General features: G+C 34.3%; 1 long non-coding RNA gene across 1 annotated transcript; it reads left to right on the top strand.

The window, feature by feature from the left end:
- The first annotated feature begins 11,152 nt into the window (after positions 1–11,152).
- On the top strand, positions 11,153–13,475 carry LOC139886285 (uncharacterized). The gene is made up of 4 exons (XR_011772378.1): positions 11,153–11,277; positions 11,389–11,654; positions 12,733–12,798; positions 13,266–13,475. It is a non-coding gene; the product is annotated as an uncharacterized lncRNA (long non-coding RNA).
- The last annotated feature ends 3,252 nt before the right edge of the window (positions 13,476–16,727 follow it).

Below are 16,727 nucleotides of genomic sequence, written 5' to 3'. Positions count from 1 at the left end.
GGCATCGTTCTTGGACATAAAATTTCAAAAGAAGGAATTGAAGTGGATAGAGCTAAAGTAGATGTAATTGCTAAACTTCCACATCCCACCAATGTTAGAGGAGTTAGGAGTTTTCTAGGGCATGCCGGTTTTTACCGACGTTTCATAAAAGATTTTTCTAAAATTGCCACTCCTATGAATAAACTCCTAGAAAAGGATGCGCCATTCATCTTTTCAGATGAGTGTATCAAATCTTTTAATATTCTTAAAGAAAAACTCACTAATGCACCGATCATGATAACACCAAATTGGAATCTACCATTTGAACTAATGTGCGATGCAAGTGATTTTGCAATGGGAGCCGTTTTAGGACAAAGGATTGAAAAACGATTTCAACCTATATATTATGCTAGTAAGACATTACAAGGAGCACAAACGAACTATACAACTACTGAAAAAGAACTCCTTGCTATTGTCTTTGCTTTTGACAAATTTCGATCATATCTCGTTCTAGCAAAAACGGTGGTCTATACCGACCATTCTGCTCTTAGATACCTATTTTCAAAACAAGATGCTAAACCAAGATTAATCCGTTGGATCTTACTCTTACAAGAGTTTGATATTGAAATCCGAGATAAAAGAGGAGCAGAAAATCTCGCCGCTGATCATCTTTCTCGTCTTGAAAATCCCGAATTAGAAGTTCTAAATGAATCGGCCATACAAGACAACTTTCCTGATGAATATCTATTGAAGATAGATTATAAAGAAATCCCATGGTTTGCAGACTATGCAAACTACTTAGTTTGTGGATTCCTTGAAAAAGGATTATCGTACCAAAGACGAAAGAAATTCTTCAGTGATATAAAACACTATTTCTGGGAAGATCCACATTTGTTTAAAAGTTGTCCCGATGGAATAATACGCCGATGTGTATTTGGAGATGAAGCTAGTAAAATATTAAACCATTGTCACACAGGACCAACAGGAGGGCATTATGGGCCTCAACTAACAGCAAGAAAAGTTTATGAAGCTGGATTCTATTGGCCTACAATTTACAAAGACGCACACCTTCTTTGCAAATCCTGTGATGCATGTCAAAGGACCGGAAAAATAAGTCAACGTGATGAAATGCCACAAAATGTCATCCAAGTATGTGAAGTATTTGACATTTGGGGTATTGACTTTATGGGTCCATTTCCAAAATCTCATAATAATTTATATATACTCGTAGCCATTGATTATGTATCTAAATGGGCGGAAGCACAAGCTCTCCCAACTAACGATGCACGAGTTGTAGTCAACTTTTTAAAACGTCTTTTTGCAAGGTTTGGAACACCGAAAGCTTTAATAAGTGATCGGGGAACTCATTTCTGTAATAATCAACTTGAGAAAGTTCTTAAAAGATATGGAGTAACTCATAAAATCTCCACCGCATATCATCCACAAACAAGTGGACAAGTTGAAAATACCAACCGAGCTTTAAAACGTATTCTAGAGAAAACCGTAGGATCAAATCCGAAGGAATGGTCCATTAAATTGGAGGATGCACTCTGGGCTTTTAGAACAGCCTACAAAACTCCAATTGGAACCACACCTTTTAGACTTGTTTATGGAAAAGCATGTCATCTTCCAGTAGAAATTGAACACAAAGCATTTTGGGCTTTGAAGACATGTAATCTTGATTTACATGAAGCCGGACGTCTACGATTAAGTCAACTAAACGAATTAGAAGAATTAAGACATGAAGCATACGAAAATTCGTTAATCTATAAAGAAAGAACGAAGAAATGGCATGATAAAAGAATCAGAAGTTCAAAAGAATTTAAAGAAGGAGACAGAGTTCTTCTTTTCAATTCACGATTCAAGCTATTTCCTGGAAAATTGAAATCAAGATGGTCTGGACCATTCATAGTCAAAAGAGTTTTCCCATACGGAACGATAGAATTGATAAATTCAAATGGGATTGAATTTAAAGTTAATGGTCACAGAGTTAAACATTACATACATGGTCCGATGGAAGTCGACAACGAAGTTAATCACAATTTCGACACCACAGCTAACTAAGTGTGGGGAGAATAAAGTCTTTAAAGGATAATATGTATTTCTGTTAGAGTTAGATTGTCTGTTTTCGTGTAGTTCTCGAAAATGGAACATGTATGGTCTTTCCCTAGCAGACCCTAAAGAACTAGTCTTCTCCCCCCATTCTGAATTTTTATTTTTTTAGGTTTTTACGAAATGAAGACTGCCTGTGAACTAAACCATGGTCTAAAGCTACACGCTTTGATCACTAAAAGAAATAATGACATACTACCGAGTGAATTAGTATCAGTAATCAGAGAAAGAATGGACGGAGTTAGAAAAGGATCCAGATGCGAAGATAATAAGTTACAATTTGGTAAAGGAAAATCAAAATCCGCAGCGAAAAGAAGAGCACGACACCTAGAACGATGTCACAAATGCGGAAAATGGTCACATGGAGGTAAATGTTCAAATAATCAAACCTATTCAAATACCGAATTTGTTACTTTATGCAGAGACGGACCGTTCATATGTTTAGAAGAAAAGACAATGAATGCTCGAGGTTACGCCTATGCAGCCATGGAAAACCAATTAAACCGACTATCTTATGAATGGAATAGATCATATAACTAAGAAATCTATTTAACAGGTATGTCTGTACAGTTTTTATTTTTATTTTTATTTTTAACCTTTTGATAATAAACGCTAATTTGTTCGCTAAAAAGTATTAAATTGGTATTAAATAAAATTAGGTTTGGCGACCGAAATTATTGATATCATTCAAAAATTTATTACATCACTGCGAAATTTAACGTTTATTCTTAAGGTATAAATATCTTTAATCAATCAACCCAAAATATTTCAAAAATTCGTCATGAGTTAAATTAGGTCTTGGAACCGAAATTACTTTACTGAAAAGAGGGGCGCATATTTTTGATAATATTTGATTGATTAAAGTGGGATAAAAAGACAAAAAGATTTTTAATTTTATTTTTACCATGTTTTTAAAATTAATATTTAAATCTTAAATTAATATTGTAAACTTTGTAAAAACAATATATTTAAAATTGTAAATATTTGAAAAATTAATATAAGTTTGGTATGAATTTATAATATGAATTTTTAAATTAAGTTTGGTGTGAATTTTTAATTTTTAATTTTTAATTTTGAATTTTATATTTAAGTTGTGTGAATTTAAAAACAAAAATTTACTTTATCTCATTAAGTTAAAAATATGATTTTTAAAATTCGTCGTAAGTTGAAGACTAGGTCTTTGAACCGAAATTGCTTTACCCAAGGAAGGGACGAGAACTTTTATTATCATTATTTTTAATCTTATTGATTTAAAGTATGCCAAAAACATTAAAAAACCCAAAAATCTTAGCTTTTAAAACAATCGCTACAAAAAGACAAATTTTAAAATTTTGTCGAAGGACGGACTAGGACATCGATCCGAAACGACCTCGTCCTAAATAACAAGGGAAACAAAATTTTAAAATTAATTTCTTAATTGTTTTCAAAAGTTAATGATTATAAAAAAAAAAAAAAAAAAAAAAAAAAAATACCAAACTCCGCGACTCGCGGAGTTTGGAGCCTAAATCTCCGCGAGTCGCGGAGGGACCAAATTACAGAAAAAAAATATAAAGAGCTGAACGATCAGTTCACTCTCCCACACAAAACACAGCAAAAATACTGCGAAACTGCACCCGAAAAAACCCGAAAATCACCCCCAAAAATCCCAATTTTTAACCGTTAATCACCAAATTTTTTGCTAAAATCATGTTGAGAAGGATGCTATCTAAGAATTTCTCAAGAAAAACGGTAAATTTCTACACCTAAACACCATTTAATCCGAATTTTGGTGTTCTTGAGCTATTTTTTCTCCAATTTAATTTTGATGCTTTTTAGTGTAATTAGACTTAAATTGTTTATGTATTATGCTTGTATAACCTAGATTGATGCTGTTTAACATGATTAGAAGCCTTAAACTTCAAATTTTGAATAATCTAGGGTTTGTGTTCTTGAGCAATTTGGGGCTTTTTGATATAAACAGGTTATGGCCGATTTTTGTCATGAATTGTTGCTAAATTGAGTAGTGTAACATGTCTAGGTAGTTAAATGATCCAAACTTTGAGCCTAAACATGATTTTGAGAATTAAAGTGGACTTTTTCAAGTCCAAAATTCATGAACTTGATTTTTGAAAGATAATGCCATTTGAGACTTGTTTAATTGCTAGTAATGATTATTTTGACATGTTATTTGAGTTGAATGCTTATGAACTTGGCGAAAATTTTCGTATATGCTTATTTGAAAAAGTGTAGATTTGATAAAAATGTGAAAATAAGCTTAAGTTTGATATAAATTGATAATGTCATTGTAATTATTTTGATTGATGATTTTGCTGACACTAATGCATATTTGGATGCACAAAATTTGTGTTTGATGTGTTTTGCAGAATGAAAGGGGTGAATCTTCATCCCAAGCCCGCCATGCTCCTGCTGAGAACTTGGAACAACAGGAGGTGGATAACTACTACAAGCAGGATGTACCTCATCCAGTCATGACCTTTTCCGATATGCATTTGGAAGAATTGCACCCGAACCTGAGATTTGACAGACTTTGGATAGATTATCCAAAATATCAACGGGGTTTGCATACTCTTCACTCTAAGGTTGTTGAGGTACCGAGGGTCATAGAATGGGGACCCTTAGAAGCTGTAGAATTGGCCGGGCCAATTAGGGAATTACTTGTACAGAGGTATGGTAATTCTTCTTTTAATGACTGGATATGTTTATTCACCATACGCAGACCTGTATATAAAGTATGGTGTGAAGAGTTGTTATGTAGTATAGAGTTGAATGATCGGGTAGCTAGTTTAACCGATCATTCTTTTATTAGATTTTTGTTAGGCGGTTCGATGCGCCACATGTCTTTACTGGACATGGCTCAGGCTTTACGTATATATACGCCTGAGGAGTTAGCGTCTGCCGATTGTAGAGGATTGATACTAAACGGTAGAAGGATAGATGAGAATTTTGATACACACGGTGTGTGGAGTCAAATGACAAGCCATCACCGTTTCAAAGGGGGAAACTACTCTTATTTGGATATAGATAGAGCCGAATTAAGAGTAATACATAGGTTTTTAGCTAATTCGATTACACAAAGGGGTAAAAACAAAGAAAAGGTAAATGAACAAGATTTGTTTTACCATATGTGTATTCGAGACCCACAGAGCACTGTAAGTATACCATATTGTGTGGGTTATTATTTATCAGCTATGGTTCGGGGGATGCGACCACATAGCATAATAGGAGGTGGTATTTTTATTACTTTGATTGGTGAATATCTCGGTGTGGATATAAGTCGGGGGGGATTATTACTAGAAGAGCCGGAACCCCGCGACACTATAGGTTTAAATGTATACCATGGTGCGAAAGTTTTGAAGCGGCGAAATAACGCCGCAGTACGATACCATGGTAGACATCCACAGGTGGAGAGAAACCAGGAACAAGGTAATGTAGGAGGGGGGAATGAGATGCAAGAAATGCATAGGTTTATAGCTTCTCAGGAATACGAAAATGCTAGACAGAGAGCATTTGAAGATTGGCAAGTTCATCAGAACCAGATCATAGCGCATTGCCAACATATAGGTAGAAACTATATTCCTACACCGAAACCCGTCTTCCCTCCTTGGTCGATAGAGATGCAGCCACCATATCCTACGTATGACCCTGCCGAAGCATTCTATAGCACTTATGGTTATGCGTGGAACCCCTATTGGTACCAATATCATCCTTAGTTTACTTATTATTATTTTTTTTTATTTTGTAATTTGTAATTATTGATACATTTAATATTTTTGTTAATATTGTAATCATTTTTATAATTATCTAACTTTTATTCTTAGATTTTAATAATTTTTGAATGTGGGGTAATAAACCAAACTTCAAAAATATGTATATATGTTTGCAGTTTATCTTATGTACACAACAGGGTAAAACAACGCATTTTCAAAGACTGGCATTAAGTTCAGCAAAAGCAACTAATTTTGACGACAAGATGCAAAATATATGTGAAATAACAACAAGACGGAATGAACAAATGATGTGCACCATTTATCATTCAGCAAACAAACGCCAATATATTTGGAAACTTTGGTAAAAATTTAATCATTTTCACACAAATCACCCTCAATAATTTAAATTGTTACTGATTTCTTGCAAATGAGGGCATTGCAAGATCTTAAGTGTGGGAAGGGGTTAAATTCTTTCGGATTTTAAAATTTTTTACTTTATACACTTGGTTACCATTAAAAATACTAGTAAAGCAGTAGTTGTATTAGAATCTAGTGCTCTCTGATAAAAAAGAACAGCCCTAGTCTTATATACTGACTACCCAATTCTAGTAAAAATTTTCAATTAAATGAATTCAAATCATGTTTATACATATTTATGAACGATAAAACTAGGTTTTAACACCGAAATTATTGTTACCTCGGAAAGGACATAAATTGAGAAACAAACTAAAATGTTAAAATTCATTTAAAATGGAATAGAGGACGATAAAAAGGAAAATAAAAGCCAAGTGTGGGAAAATTTACCAAGTTATTTTAAACATATGTCACATATATCTGTAACCAATAACTGAAAATACTTTTGCTTTGAACTAAACTAAACTGTTTTACCCGATGAAAGAAAAGAAGAGATGGATCTACACGATGAATCAATTCCATCATTAAAAGGAAGTAAAGTCTTCCGAAAAAGACACACGCTTCTTGATTTAGGTCATGAAGTTGTCGTCCAGACCAGCTGTAGGTTGACGAAAAATCTAGAAAAGTCATCTCTAAAATCGGCTGGAAATCCACGGACCTCAGCATCAAACAGGGTCGCCAAGTGGTCAGATTTATCCTAACCATGAGAAGGATTTATCTCGTACAATGGGGAGGCACCGTGCAAATTAGCTTGATAAGACTAATGAATCAGATCCCTAGAAAGGATAATCTCCTTAAAGATTAAAAATCAGCTTTTAAGCCTGATATTACTCAATCCTTGAGATTGACCTTAAAGATTGAGAATTACAAACTCATGGAATTCGATGATATCTAAACTCGAGCTTGAACGAGAAAATATTTTGATCAAAACTACAAGCCGATTTGTTTTCTGAAAACCTATTTTCAATGCGTTCATTACCATTGAACGTAAAATCCTAGAAATTCACCTGGAATTCATTAGGTCACCTGAACTAAATCGGGTGTCAACCGTAAGAACGGTGGTTGCATAGTGGTCAAAGACAGGACCTTGTGCCATACCGAAAAATTATAAGGGTGAGCTTTACTATTGCTCCTACCAAGGATAGTAATTGCGTCCGACACGTTATAGACCATAATCAAAAGCATGTCACGGGACATTGCCTTAAACAGTTGCTTGTTCAACGCTTTCCTTTACAACCGGACGGTAGTTTGCCGAAAGGTAATATACGGGACAAGTAAACTGGACGTGTTGCTTTCCAAATACAAGGTTAGCAAGTGGGTGACACAAAACCGCAAGTTTTGAGCTAAAATTTTCAAATCTGAAACCCACCAAACCCACAAAAATATTTTGCAAACACCGGTAAAGGGTTATTCCGGAAAACTTATCTAGGGTAAAAACTAGATTTAATTTTCAAAAGATCAAATGTTTTCATAAAGATCCAATTTCCTTAATGGATCTAAATTTTTATAGTCATGTGGGACTGTAAACCATATCGTTACTACCATTGTTTATACCGCCGTATAGAAATCACTGATATACAAAGTGTGAAGAATAAAGAAGTGATTCTAGTATTTCAAGACAATATTGCTTGAGGACAAGCAACGCTCAAGTGTGGAAATATTTGATAATGCTAAAAACGAACATATATTTCATAGCATTATTCCTCAAGAAAGACAAGCTTTTAGTTGCAATTATTCTATTTACAAGTGATATTCGTTTAAATAATAAAAGGTGAAGACAAAAGACAGATTCGACGAATTGAAGACGCAAACGACCAAAAAGCTCAAAAGAACAAAAGACAATCAAAAAGGTTCCAATTATTGATAAGAAACGTCTCGAAATTACAAAAGTACAAGATTCAAAACGCAAAGTACAAGATATTAAATTGTACGCAAGGACGTTCTAAAATCCGGAACCGGGACCAGAGTCAACTCTTAACGCTCGACGCAACCGACTAAAAATTACAAGTTAACTATGTATATAAATATAATATAATATATAATTAATTATATTAATTATATATATATTATATATATATTATTAAAACCGTCGGCAGCAAGAAACTCCAAGGGTGTGAGCTGTAAATACATCCTCCGCGACTCGCGGAGTTTGAAGGGGTTTTTTTCCGCGAGTCGCGGAGCCCCAATTTTCAACTCTGGCTATAAAGCCAACCGAATTCTGATCAAATTTCATATCTTATTTCATCTCTCTCTCAATATATACGTAATATATATATATAATTTATATTTTAATTTTAATTTTAATTTTAAATCCTAATAATAAGGGTATGTTAGCGAATGTTGTAAGGGTGTAAGTCGAAATTCTGTCCGTGTAACGCTACGCTATTTTTAATCATTGTAAGTTATGTTCAACCTTTTTACATTAATGTCTCGTAGCTAAGTTATTATTATGCTTATTTAAAACGAAGTAATCATGATGTTGGGCTAATTACTAAAATTGGGTAATTGGGCTTTGTACCATAATTGGGGTTTGGACAAAAGAACGACACTTGTGGAAATTAGACTATGGGCTATTAATGGGCTTTATATTTGTTTAACTAAATGAAAGTTTGTTAATGTTAATATAAAGATTTACAATTGGGCGTCCCTATAAATTACCATATACACTCGATCGGACACGATGGGCGGGGTATTTATATGTACGAATAATCGTTCATTTAACCGGACACGGGAATGGATTAATAGCCACTAGAATAATTAAAACAGGGGTGAAATTACATTCAAGGGTAATTGGTGTAATTGTTAACAAAGTAGTAAAACCTTGGTTTACACGCAGTCGATAACCTGGTGTATTCATTAAACAAAGTATTAAAACCTTGTTACAATTCGAATCCCCAATTAGTTGGAATATTTATCTTCGGGTATAATAATAATTTGACAAGGACACTTGCACTTTATATTTATGACTGATGGACTGTTATGGACAAAAACCAGACGGACATATTAAATAATCCAGGACAAAGGACAATTAACCCATGGGCATAAAACTAAAATCAACACGTCAAACATCATGATTACGGAAGTTTAAATAAGCATAATTCTTTTATTTCATATTTAATTTCCTTTATTTTATATTTAATTGCACTTCTAATTATCGCACTTTTATTTATTGTTATTTAATCGCACTTTTAATTATCGTACTTTTTAATTATCGCAATTTTATTTTATCGCATTTTTATTATTCGCAATTTCATTATCGTTATTTACTTTACGCTTTAATTTAAGTCTTGTATTTATTTTATATTTTACATTAGGTTTTAACTGCGACTAAAGTTTTAAAATCGACAAACCGGTCATTAAACGGTAAAAACCCCCCTTTATAATAATAATATTACTTATATATATGTTTGTATTTTTATAAAAGTAAACTAATATAGCGTTGAGCTTTGTTTAAAGATTTCCCTGTGGAACGAACCGGACTTACTAAAAACTACACTACTGTACGATTAGGTACACTGCCTATAAGTGTTGTAGCAAGGTTTAAGTATATCCATTCCATAAATAAATAAATATCTTGTGTAAAATTGTATCGTATTTAATAGTATTTTCCTAGTAAAATAATAACTATTTTATATACCACCTCGCATAACATCAGAGACCGGACTTCGATATTACGCCGGAAAAATTTGGGTGCCTAGATATGGCGATCTACGAAACCTCATCCTAGACGAAGCCCACAAATCGCGATACTCGATTCATCCCGGCACCAATAAGATGTACCATGACCTTAAAGAACAATATTGGTGGCCGAACATCAAAAAGGAGGTTGCTAGATACGTCGCCAAATGTTTGACTTGCGCTAAAGTCAAAGCCGAACACCAAAGACCGTCCGGGTTACTTCAACAACCCGAGATCCCGCAATGGAAGTGGAAAAGGATCACGATGGATTTTATCACCAAACTACCGAAAACGTCGGGCGGTTATGATACAATTTGGGTCATTGTTGACCGCCTCACCAAATCCGCGCACTTTCTCGCCATGAAAGAAACCGACAAAATGGAGAAACTTGCACGACTTTACATTAAAGAGATTGTAGCCCGACACGGAGTACCGTTATCGATTATCTCCGACCGAGATGGTCGTTTCGTTTCTAGATTTTGGCGTACGTTACAAGAAGCGTTGGGAACGCGTTTGGACATGAGCACCGCATATCATCCCCAAACTGATGGGCAAAGTGAACGTACAATACAAACCTTAGAGGATATGTTACGAGCCTGCGTTGTTGATTTTGGAAAAGCTTGGGACAAGCACTTACCTCTCGCCGAGTTCTCTTATAACAATAGTTATCACGCGAGTATTAAGGCCGCACCTTTTGAAGCGTTATATGGTCGAAAATGTCGCTCTCCTCTTTGTTGGGCTGAAGTGGGTGACGTGCAAATTTCCGGGCCTAAACTCATTCACGAAACCACCGAGAAGATTCTTCAAATCCGAGATAGGCTTCGGACGGCCCGGAGTCGTCAAAAATGCTATACCGACAAAAGACGCAAAGACCTCGAATTTCAAGTCGGTGACCGCGTCATGTTAAAAGTCGCACCTTGGAAAGGTGTCATCTTTTTTGGGAAACGTGGGAAACTAAATCCGCGGTACGTTGGTCCTTTCGAAATCTTAGAGCGTGTTGGAACCGTTGCGTATCGTTTGGATCTTCCGCCTCAACTAAGCTCCGTCCATCCTACTTTTCAAGTATCTAACTTGAAGAAATGTCTTGCCGAGCCCGATATCGTCGTTCCTCTCGAGGAACTTACTATTAATGACAAACTCCATTTTGTGGAGGAACCGGTTGAAATTGTGGACTACGTCGAGAAGGAATTGAAACAAAGCCGGATCCAGATTGTTAAGGTCCGTTGGAACGCCAAAAGGGGACCCGAGTTTACTTGAGAAATAGAAGATCAAATGCGAAAGAAACACCCTCATCTATTCCCGGTTCCGGAAACGTCAGATTCCGAGGAAGAAACAACGACCACTACGCCTACCTAAATTTCGGGACGAAATTTCTTTTAAGGTGTAGGTAATGTAACATCCCACCTTTTTCCGTCAACTTTTCCGTTTAACTATTTTAAACTCCGTTATATGTTTATAACATCTTCCGTTAATACGCGTTTCAATTATCTTGTTTTAGGTAATTTAACGCACCCGATTGCAACTTGAGGGACTTGTTTCGCCAAGACACCAAAGTGGTGACTAGCCACTTGACTAGTCAAACTCTTCCACCTCATTTCTTCATTTAATTTTTCCTTTTCATCTAATACTTCCACCATTCTTTAAATTCATCAAAAAGCAATTCCTCATCCAAATTCGTTCAAGAAGGATTCGATCAAAACAAATTACATATTTGAACTCCTCGTGATCTCCTCTTCGATTCCATACCGATTTCATCAAATTTGGGTAACTTTCTAAAATCACTAATATTATGTGTTCTTGAGATTTTTGAGTTAAAAGGTTGTTAATTAGTGTCTATGGCTCAAGTCTAGTATGATTATGTGTTTTGTATGCTTGTTCTTGCTATTTTGATGTAACTAGTTCATATTGAAAGTTCACATGCTTAATCTTGAATTTTGAGTGTTCATATGTTGTTTGATGCTAAGAGTTCATGTTTTAATCTTATTCCTAGTGTTACTAGCTTCGTTATGATGTATGGTTTGGTTAAAGAAACCTTCTAAACTTGATTATGAAATTTGGTGAATTTGAGTTAGGGTTTCATGAACTAGAAATGGACTTTTGATGCTTTAAATGACACGAAATGCTAATTGTAAGTGTTAGGTTGTGTTGTATGCTTAATTACCTTCGAAACGGCATATTGTTCATGTAATTTGGTTACCAAATCATTAAATGGCATTTATGACTTGTATGCCTTGAATGAGGAACATTAATTGTGGTTTTTGGTTGTTGTAAGTGGAAATTTGATTGATGATATGTGTTTAGTTGCATCCCTCGTCAAAATACCTTTCCAACGATGTATGATAGGCATTATAAGTGTTTGCGGGTCAAGTGTTGTGTTAGAATTGGTTTTGGCTCGTGCATACTTGTGGAAAAGCAGAAACAGACCTGCCCAGTGGGTGGCGCGGCGCGCCCCTATACCTGCGCGGCGCGCCAATAGGCCTGGCCAGAATCTGCTCAAATTGTCCCATTTCACGCGAAATGTTTGACTAGCTATTGACCTCCGATTCACATGAAACTTGTTTTAATACACTTGTATATGAATAATTAGCATAGAAAAATAGTCCGGGACCCGACCCGAACATGTTGACTTTTTTGTTGACTTTGACCCGACCAAGTTTGACTTTTTGTCAAACTTAACCAATTAATTATGCAATCTTTCTAACATGATTCTATACTTGTATCTTGCATGAAACTTGACAATTTGCTTCACATGCTACATAATCGAGTCGTGTCGAGCCATAGGACTAATTGAACATCTTTGACCCTTCGTGACTATCGTTATTGATACAACCTATTTGTTTAGGTCGAGACTAGCATTGTTCTTTGCACGTTTACTTGTTGAAGTACTATTACACTCTTGCAATCAAAGGTGAGATCATAGCCCACTCTTCAAACACTTTTATACTTTAAAAATCGTGGGATGAGAAAACATATACAATACATACTTACATATACTTTTCATACTTTAACGTTTTGAATACTATACAAAAGCAAAGATACATACGAGTTAGAACGAAAAGCCTCAAGTCCAATTATCATTAGTTACACTTGTAGGGTGTAAGCGAGAAATTATGTTGTGTGGCCATGCGGGTTTAACGAACCCTCATTCGAAGGAATGAAACGTTCTTTCAATGTATAGTGTAGGTTCTAACACTATTATGCAGAGGTAAGATTCAGTTAAGCTTGATAATTGGGTGCTCGTGATACAAACACATCTTTTGAGATGTATACGCTTGATAAACGTTTTATACTAAACCTTGTGATACAAATATACTTTATGCATACAACTATGATTTCACCAATGTTTTCGTTGACAGATTCTCTATGTTTTCTCAGGTCCTTGAACTTAGGTGATGCATGCTTCCGCACATACTTTTTGATACTTGCATTGGATGTCGAGTATATTGCATACGTGGAGCGTATTTTGGCTACTTTAAATTGTGTCGCATGTGTTTCATACAAACTTTAACCATTGTTATGTACTCGTTATGGGAACTTCTTTTGTAAACATTGAAACATCCTTTTATGAAATGAATGCGACATATTTTCGGTCAAACTTTGTTATAAAGACCTACGACACATGTAATGGGACCATACGTAGATGACGCCGTCATTTGACGATTTGTCGGGGTCGCTACATCCTGTTTACACACGACCATTACATAATGGTTTACAATACAAATATGTTACAACAAAATAAGTTTCTTGAATGCAGTTTTTACACAATATCATACAAGCATGGACTCCAAATCTCGTCCTTATTTAAGTATGCGACAGCGGAAGCTCTTAATAATCACCTGAGAATAAACATGCTTAAAACGTCAACAAAAATATTGGTGAGTTATAGGTTTAACCTATATATATCAAATCATAATAATAGACCACAAGATTTCATATTTCAATACACATCCCATACATAGAGATAAAAATCATTCATATGGTGAACACCTGGTAACCGACATTAACAAGATGCATATATAAGAATATCCCCATCATTCCGGGAAACCCTTCGGATATGATATAAATTTCGAAGTACTAAAGCATCCGGTACTTTGGATGGGGTTTGTTAGGCCCAATAGATCTATCTTTAGGATTCGCGTCAATTAGGGTGTCTGTTCCCTAATTCTTAGATTACCAGACTTAATAAAAAGGGGCATATTAGATTTCGATAATTCAACCATAGAATGTAGTTTCACGTACTTGTGTCTATTTTGTAAATCATTTATAAAACCTGCATGTATTCTCATCCCAAAAATATTAGATTTTAAAAGTGGGACTATAACTCACTTTCACAGATTTTTACTTCGTCGGAAAGTAAGACTTGGCCACTGGTTGATTCACGAACCTATAACAATATATACATATATATCAAAGTATGTTCAAAATATATTTACAACACTTTTAATATATTTTGATGTTTTAAGTTTATTAAGTCACCTGTCCTCGTTAGTAACCTACAACTAGTTGTCCACAGTTAGATGTACAGAAATAAATTGATAAATATTATCTTGAATCAATCCACGACCCAGTGTATACGTATCTCAGTATTGATCACAACTCAAACTATATATATTTTGGAATCAACCTCAACCCTGTATAGCTAACTCCAACATTCACATATAGAGTGTCTATGGTTGTTCCAAAATATATATAGATGTGTCGACATGATAGGTTGAAACATTGTATACGTGTCTATGGTATCTCAAGATTACATAATATACAATACAAGTTGATTAAGTTATGGTTGGAATAGATTTGTTACCAATTTTCACGTAGCTAAAATGAGAAAAATTATCCAATCTTGTTTTACCCATAACTTCTTCATTTTAAATCCGTTTTGAGTGAATCAAATTGCTACGGTTTTATATTGAACTCTATTTTATGAATCTAAACAGAAAAAGTATAGGTTTATAGTCGGAAAAATAAGTTACAAGTCGTGTTTGTAAAGGTAGTCATTTCAGTCGAAAGAACGACGTCTAGATGACCATTTTAGAAAACATACTTCCACTTTGAGTTTAACCATAATTTTTGGATATAGTTTCATGTTCATAATAACAATCATTTTCTTAAAATAACAACTTTTAAATCAAAGTTTATCATAGTTTTTAATTAACTAACCCAAAACAGCCCGCGGTGTTACTACGACGGCGTAAATCCGGTTTTACGGTGTTTTTCGTGTTTCCAGGTTTTAAATGATTAAGTTAGCATATCATATAGATATAGAACATGTGTTTAGTTGATTTTAAAAGTCAAGTTAGAAGGATTAACTTTTGTTTGCGAACAAGTTTAGAATTAACTAAACTATGTTCTAGTGATTACAAGTTTAAACCTTCGAATAAGATAGCTTTATATGTATGAATCGAATGATGTTTTGAACATCATTACTACCTTAAGTTCCTTGGATAAACCTACTGGAAAAGAGAAAAATGGATCTAGCTTCAACGGATCCTTGGATGGCTCAAAGTTCTTGAAGCAGAATCATGACACGAAAACAAGTTCAAGTAAGATCATCACTTGAAATAAGATTGTTATAGTTATAGAAATTGAACCAAAGTTTGAATATGATTATTACCTTGTATTAGAATGATAACCTACTGTAAGAAACAAAGATTTCTTGAGGTTGGATGATCACCTTACAAGATTGGAAGTGAGCTAGCAAACTTGAAAGTATTCTTGATTTTATGTAACTAGAACTTGTAGAATATATGAAGAACACTTAGAACTTGAAGATAGAACTTAAGAGAGATCAATTAGATGAAGAAAATTGAAGAATGAAAGTTTTTGTAGGTGTTTTTGGTCGTTGGTGTATGGATTAGATATAAAGGATATGTAATTTTGTTTTCATGTAAATAAGTCATGAATGATTACTCATATTTTTGTAATTTTATGAGATATTTCATGCTAGTTGCCAAATGATGGTTCCCACATGTGTTAGGTGACTCACATGGGCTGCTAAGAGCTGATCATTGGAGTGTATATACCAATAGTACATACATCTAAAAGCTGTGTATTGTACGAGTACGAATACGGGTGCATACGAGTAGAATTGTTGATGAAACTGAACGAGGATGTAATTGTAAGCATTTTTGTTAAGTAGAAGTATTTTGATAAGTGTATTGAAGTCTTTCAAAAGTGTATAAATACATATTAAAACACTACATGTATATACATTTTAACTGAGTAGTTAAGTCATCGTTAGTCGTTACATGTAAGTGTTGTTTTGAAACCTTTAGGTTAACGATCTTGTTAAATGTTGTTAACCCAATGTTTATAATATCAAATGAGATTTTAAATTATTATATTATCATGATATTATCATGTATGAATATCTCTTAATATGATATATATACATTAAATGTCTTTACAACGATAATCGTTACATATATGTCTCGTTTAAAAATCATTAAGTTAGTAGTCTTGTTTTTACATATGTAGTTCATTGTTAATATACTTAATGATATGTTTACTTATCATAGTATCATGTTAACTGTATATATATCCATATATATGTCATCATATAGTTTTTACAAGTTTTAACATTCGTGAATCACAGGTCAACTTGGGTGGTCAATTGACTATATGAAACATATTTCAATTAATCAAGTCTTAACAAGTTTGATTGCTTAACATGTTGGAAACATTTAATCATGTAAATATCAATCTCAATTAATATATATAAACATGGAAAAGTTCGGGTCACTACAGAAGTGGGGTCGTGGTTGAAGGTGTGATCACTAAATGATGATAACTAAATCAAGAGGTGACGGTTTGGTTGTGAAGGTATGTAAGTGTATATTT

Source organism: Rutidosis leptorrhynchoides, chromosome 1 (genome assembly GCF_046630445.1).
Source record: "Rutidosis leptorrhynchoides isolate AG116_Rl617_1_P2 chromosome 1, CSIRO_AGI_Rlap_v1, whole genome shotgun sequence".
Lineage (NCBI taxonomy): Eukaryota > Viridiplantae > Streptophyta > Magnoliopsida > Asterales > Asteraceae > Rutidosis > Rutidosis leptorrhynchoides.
Note: the sequence above shows the minus strand (reverse complement) of the source record. Positions and strands in the feature narration are given on the sequence as shown.